This window comes from Papilio polytes, unplaced genomic scaffold (genome assembly GCF_000836215.1).
Source record: "Papilio polytes unplaced genomic scaffold, Ppol_1.0 DF823399.1, whole genome shotgun sequence".
Lineage (NCBI taxonomy): Eukaryota > Metazoa > Arthropoda > Insecta > Lepidoptera > Papilionidae > Papilio > Papilio polytes.
This window is the reverse complement of record NW_013525805.1, coordinates 2,666,280-2,672,814: the sequence shown is the minus strand read 5'-3', so window position 1 is coordinate 2,672,814 and position 6,535 is coordinate 2,666,280. Positions and strand designations below refer to the sequence as shown.

At 31.7% G+C, this 6,535-nt stretch overlaps 1 non-coding gene across 1 annotated transcript; it reads left to right on the top strand.

The window, feature by feature from the left end:
• The first annotated feature begins 1,178 nt into the window (after positions 1-1,178).
• Positions 1,179-1,250, top strand: Trnaa-cgc. The gene has a single exon. It is a non-coding gene; the product is annotated as a tRNA-Ala (tRNA).
• Positions 1,251-6,535: the final 5,285 nt, after the last annotated feature.

The window sequence follows — 6,535 nt, the reverse complement described above, 5'->3', positions numbered from 1 at the left end:
CGCCCGTTCCGTTCCCGTGTTCTTCCAGTCTACACCCTACATCTATGTCATCGCGATCCGTTCACTGGTTAAGACTACAAACAAACATCCATCCAAACTTTCGTATTTATAATTATGGTACGATTACTATGCATAAATTCCGACACTGTTATACAAATTCCTTGCTTCTGTAAGACATGATATTCATAGACAACAATACATTTTAAACTACCCATAGACAATTTCAGAGGTTGTCTATTTAATTTTCATCTTAGAGATGTGTTGCCAGTATTAAAATTAGCATATTTGCATTTAATATGCCTGAATTTAAAAATTATATATATACACAGACAAAAAAAGACTTTACTACTAAAATATTATTCTTACTACGTAGGTTAAACCAACGCTTCATTTTATTTTAAATATTACCTACAGATAAAAAAAAACAATAATAGCTAACAAGACATTCCCTTCAGTCAATCACTACTCACCACAAATTATACATTACTGCGAAACAAGGGGTTGAAACAAGGGGAGGTCGAACAAAAGGGTTTTATAATGTTTTTTATGTGTTCTTTACGCACCAACGCCGCTACTGTTTTTGTAGACGATTTTAGAGTTACTCGATGTGTTAAGATTTTGATTTTATTTTAATAGATATAATAAACATATAAATATTTCAACAATAATACAAGTAAATTAGGCCACTTTTGATATTAAAATGCACTAGAAACAGAAAAAAAAATGTTTTAATATTTATTCCAAAATCACACAATTTATTATCCAGTTTTCCAAACAGCTTATGTTGAATTTAACATGAAACGGGTTACGAAGTTAACCCAACTATTTGAAATTATTACTTTCAGTATATAGTTTTAAGGTCGAAATTGTTGTAGCAGGAAAATATAAATAAGTACAACGGAATGATAATATATTTTCACTAGTTAATTAAAAGGGAGCAACTGGAAAAACAAACGGGATGATAACAGGAGATTGAACTGTAGTTTTAACTACTAACTTTGGATGACAACAACGCCATCTATATTCCCTTTGGAACATAGCACATTTATAATACGATACCAAAATTAGATAAAATAATGTAATACACAATTTATACCGATGGATTTCACTTTACATTATAATGAAACTAAGACAAAAACTCTTGATTTTGACAGTAAATTTTAAAAGCTAGCAACACAGGGGGTGTAACTCAGTGGTAGAGTGTCTGCTTCGCATGCTGAAAGTCCTGGGTTCAAGTCCCAGCACCTCCAAATATCCTTTTTTTGTAACTCACACTCAACTAAGATAAACATTTCAAACATTTTTGTTAATATATTCTATTTTACGGTTTCCATACGTATTACTTCATGAATAAGATTTTAAGCGGATGCACAACTTTGCCTAAAATATCGCACGACTCTTGTGAGTTTCTCGATTGTTTCACAGCCCATTCAACTATTTAGTTGCACAATCAAAAATCGAGTTGTGTGCGCACCTCAATAGATGATAAACTTATAGGAATCAAAACGAGACTAAACACTAAATAAATAATGACTACTATAGAGATACTCTTTCCTCTAATAGTAATTGTCCAATTCCTCGCCAGGTGTATGTCAATCAGTGTTCCAATTATTTAAATAAATATTAAATGTTATTGCCGTGTGGCACGTGCAACGATGTCTAACACACGCCGGTAGCGCGCTCTAGTGACGCGGGAAATCATCGTCATTGTTACTAGCAACATTGCGATGACATCTGTCAAATTTTACCGCGAAAGTTCGACTAGGTTATGATTATGAAGGTCTTTGTCACCTAAACTTACAATCCCATTTAAAAATAATTGTTTAATTAAAGAAGATATTGCATTAAAAGTGGCCAAGTAAACTAAACCATAGACTTCTTAATTTACTAGAAAAAAAAGCAATTTATGCTAACGTAATCTGTGGTCAACTTAAAAATTGATAGAAATTTGGGGCGATCCTTATTTCTTATTCCATTTGTGCTGACATTTCAACTGTTATTGGTTAATTATTTATTTAATTCGACACACAATTGTCTGGCAACATTTAATAAATCAGGGAATACTAAAAATAAACAATAAAGAAAAATGTGAATATTGTCAGAGGTTTGTAAAAGTTTTATAAGAATTAGGTGCTCGTAATTTTGGAGTTTAAAATAATAATTATAATAATATTACTAATATTACTCGTATAAATACGAAAGTTTATATGGATGGATGTTTGTTAGAGTTTGTAGCCTAAACGGCTGAACGTATCTTGATAAAATTTGGCATACATGTAGAGAATAGTCTGGAAAAACACATAGGCTACTCATTTTTGTTTTTTTTAATATCACGCAGACGGAGTCGTGGGCGAAAGGTATTTAACATATAATTTTAACAAGAAAACTTATTCTTCACGCACGTGTTCTTTATAGTTAACTTATTTATTTATTAATAAATCGTTTTATTCAAGATACAAATTGGCATTATTTTTTCTAAGAAACAATATAATCATCATTACTGTAAATAATGTTTTAAAGTATATTGTGGGTAGTAATTGTAAAGTGGGTCTGCAGTAAGTTGTCAATATCGATACTCAGTGAGGTCGCCTAGTCGACGATTCCAATCCGTATTCGAGTAGGGGACAAATTGTCCTGTCCCGGGGGAAATCTGCGGTTATTAGCTGTCAATCATTGCCGCTAGGTGGCGCCCCATAATGGTGATAATACCACATACTTCACGCTGTGATTTTACGTTTCTCATAAGATTTTTTTGAAAAAAAAATATACTTATTTATGAATTATGGATGGTTTAATTTTATTCTAAAAATATTAATATGCTAGCTTTCGACCACGACTCCATCTGCATGGAATTAAAAAAAAAACATGTACCGTTTGTTCGTCCAGATTATCCTCTACATCTATACCAAGATTCTTCGAGATCCGCTTAGCAGTTTAGGTAACAAACTCTAAAAACAGCCATCCATTTAAATTTTACATTAATATTATTAGTAAGATTTGAAGGATTTAAATATTTTTTATTATAAATACCACTTTGATATTTTTTACCTGTAAAGTGTTTGCTTTTGATGACAATGTTTCAAAAAGTGCACTTTATTTTAGGTTACTTCTACATTTTTCTACATAAAGAGTTTATTGTACTACAATATTCAAGTATTAATAGCTATATCTATTAAAATAAAATATGTATAATTTTTAATTAAAAAAAGAAAAACATTTTCAACATCGGCAAAAGGTGCGTTCGGAGTTGAGATACGACTGGAAGTAGATTTCCGTTTGGATTACTGCGATGGAAATTGACTCGAGGTGTAATTTCCTGAACGCAACGAAAAACTTTTCATTTCACATCTTAACAAATATACTCGTTTGTTATTTACACGTATAATACATATGTATGAGTTAATAAGGTAGACGTTTATTATAACTGTTACTCGCGACTTCGTCTGCGTGTAATTGAAAAATAAAAAATCCTATGTAACTCTGTGATAACATAGCTTTTTAATGATGAAAGATTTTTTGAGATATTTCTATTTATATTAATTCCTATTTTAATATTAGTATAGATTATATTAGTATATGTGTAACGATTAAATCTGAGTGCAAAAATTAAAAAATAATTGTCCTAAAACATACTGCAACTCTCAAGGATATTTAATCTCCTTAGTGCTTTTGTGAAGTCAACACTAAACATCTTCCTTATTGACTGTGAGTACGCTATCTTATTCGTATTAAGCGTTTAAGTAACGCCAATAAATCCAAATTCCCACCTCCATAACTCACACCATACGAGGGAACCTTAATCAACTTACAGAAATGTGGACGTTCTAGATTTATCTTCTACTAGCTGTTCCCGTGCGGCTTCATCCGCATGAAATTATAAAAACTATATTTTATTGTTTCCATTTGTCAAATTATCAATGGCAAATATCAAAATGACATGACATGACAAACCTTAGCAATCTTGCTTCCTTGATGTTGGCAGCAACTTATGGTCTCTTTCCCACATTAGGGTTTTCATCCAAAATGTTTATCGCTAAGTTTAATGGCGTGTAAATATATAGCCTAAAGCGTGACGCAATTTTAGGGCTTTTTATTCAAAAAAGAATTATTCAAAAATATGCTGTATTTGCTGACATCTTAGGCAACAAAGAAGTGTGTGTTTGCGCTTTATTATAATAGTATAGATTGTCAAAAATTTTTGGAGAAAGGAAAAACCCATGTAGAGCTTCATCTTAGCAAAGAATAGAACTTTGAACTTAATTATCTAATCCTTTACTGGCTTTATTTACTGCTTTTAAACTAACAAGTTTCACATCTTTTGCGGATGTCTACGGGCAGCGGACGCTTCGCTATTTAGGCGATTTCCGGTAGCCAGTATTTGCCACTTTATAACTAAAGGAAAAAAGTTTAAAGAAAACAAAAATATTAGATACACAACAATTCAAAAATACCATCCTTTTATGCAACTTACGTTTTTTTTTAATAAAATAAACAAGACTTTATATCAAACTATAAAATCTACCTAACTTTACAATTAAATGATTTTGACACTAAATATCAAATAGACAATCAGAAAACATTAAATTATTTAAACTTTCGTGAGACATTTTATAATTAATTATTTACGGCTTACTCGCGTATGCTTTTGTTTTTCCGGTGACGGCACCGACCAGTTTCAGACCCTGCGGGGGTCCTTCTTCAGGGCGAGAGTTAAGTATGTGAGAAACTGGTCGGTGCCGTCACCGGAAAAACAAAAGCATACGTGAGTAAGCCGTAAATAATTAATTAATCAGAAAACAAATACCTAGTGACTCATTGAATGTTTCTCTAGTAAGTGTTTAAACACAGTTTCTGATACATAGTACCTAAAAATATACATATTTCATACCATTAACATTGTCATGTTCTCAAATACATCAATTAAATCGACGTAAACCATTAGGGGGTTTACAATCAAAGCTATATTATTCGCTTGATCCTTGATAACCCTAAGGTTGTAACATCCCTAATGACGTGTAACACGATACTGTTATGTTGGTACACATAATTGTAACATAACCGCATGAATATTAATTAGTGATTGTCACATACGTATAACTAGCTTTCGCCCGCGACTCCGTCTGCGTGGATGTAAAAGTAAGTAACCCATATATTCCTCCAGACTATCCTCTACGTATATACCAACTTTTATCGAGATTCACTCAGTAGTTTAGGCTCCAAACTCTAACAAACATCTATTCTTTCAAACTATCGCATTTATCATTTCAAAAGACTACACAGCGTGATCATTATTTTATAATTTCGAATATTTACATAACCTTAAAAATCTAGCAAGATTTTTTAATGAATAAAAATGTGAAATCTTATCAATTTCTTACTTACGTTTTTATAATACTAAAATAATAACTGTACCAACCCCTTTGTTATTTAACAATGTGAAAACAGATAAATAGTAACTACAATATGGATAAGCTGATCTCACACACGCAATCTCTTCCAACCATAGGTTTTCATTTAAATTCATTTTAAAATACAAATAAAAGACAAAAACATAATTGACCACCCGCAGTACAGAATATTACTTAATAGTTTAATTACAAACAAGCAGTTAAATAACAGACAGGTCATCAGTCATTGTTACTCTGTGACAATTGACAAACACGTACTTGAAAAGTAAGTCACGCCATCTGTACTCTACTCTATGACTTAATATCTCCTTAATTGGATGAATTAAACGGCTTACTATTCGGTCATATAATAAAGGAACTACTCATACAGTATTCAGTAGAAGGAGAATGATGTAGTTTTGAAATAGGGTCGATTTAAATAACTTTTTGATTTCCTCTGGCACTAAAAACTATGCCAATGGTCTCATTTTGTGCGCCTAACAATATCTTCATCGAAAAGAAACAAGCAGTTAGCAATAATTTTATTACAACAATTAAAACAGAACCAGCATCTCACAGCACCCCTAGCTTTATTCTGGGTGATTTATACCAAAGGCTTCATATATGAGAAGGTTCAGACGACAAATGACACCTACGATTATTGTCGAAGAATTAGCTACTGACACAGTATGCAAGCTTTATTAAACAGGTAAAAGCGGAGACAGATTTTCTTTATTTTTTCATGGGATAGAGAAATAGGAGCGTAACTTATGTCTACATTTCCTAACAATCCCATAAACAATGGTCTCCCATTGCAATAATTTTCGCTGTCTATATGAAAAAACATAGTTAAAGGGAATTCTTAAATAATCTTGCTAAAATAATAAAGGGTAAGTTTAGATGTTAGAGTTTATAATACAAACTTCTTAACGGATTCTGGAAGAACACGTAGGATACTTACTTTTCTTTTAATTCCATGCGGACGGAGTCACGGACAAAAGGTAGTATTAAAATAATTTGTTTCCGTATTCACAAAATCTAATGGATCATTATTCCAAATAATAATTATGATCTTCATTATCTACAACTGCCACGAAATCTCATTATTAAAAACAAGAAATGTCACATTACTAATTGACATTGTCATT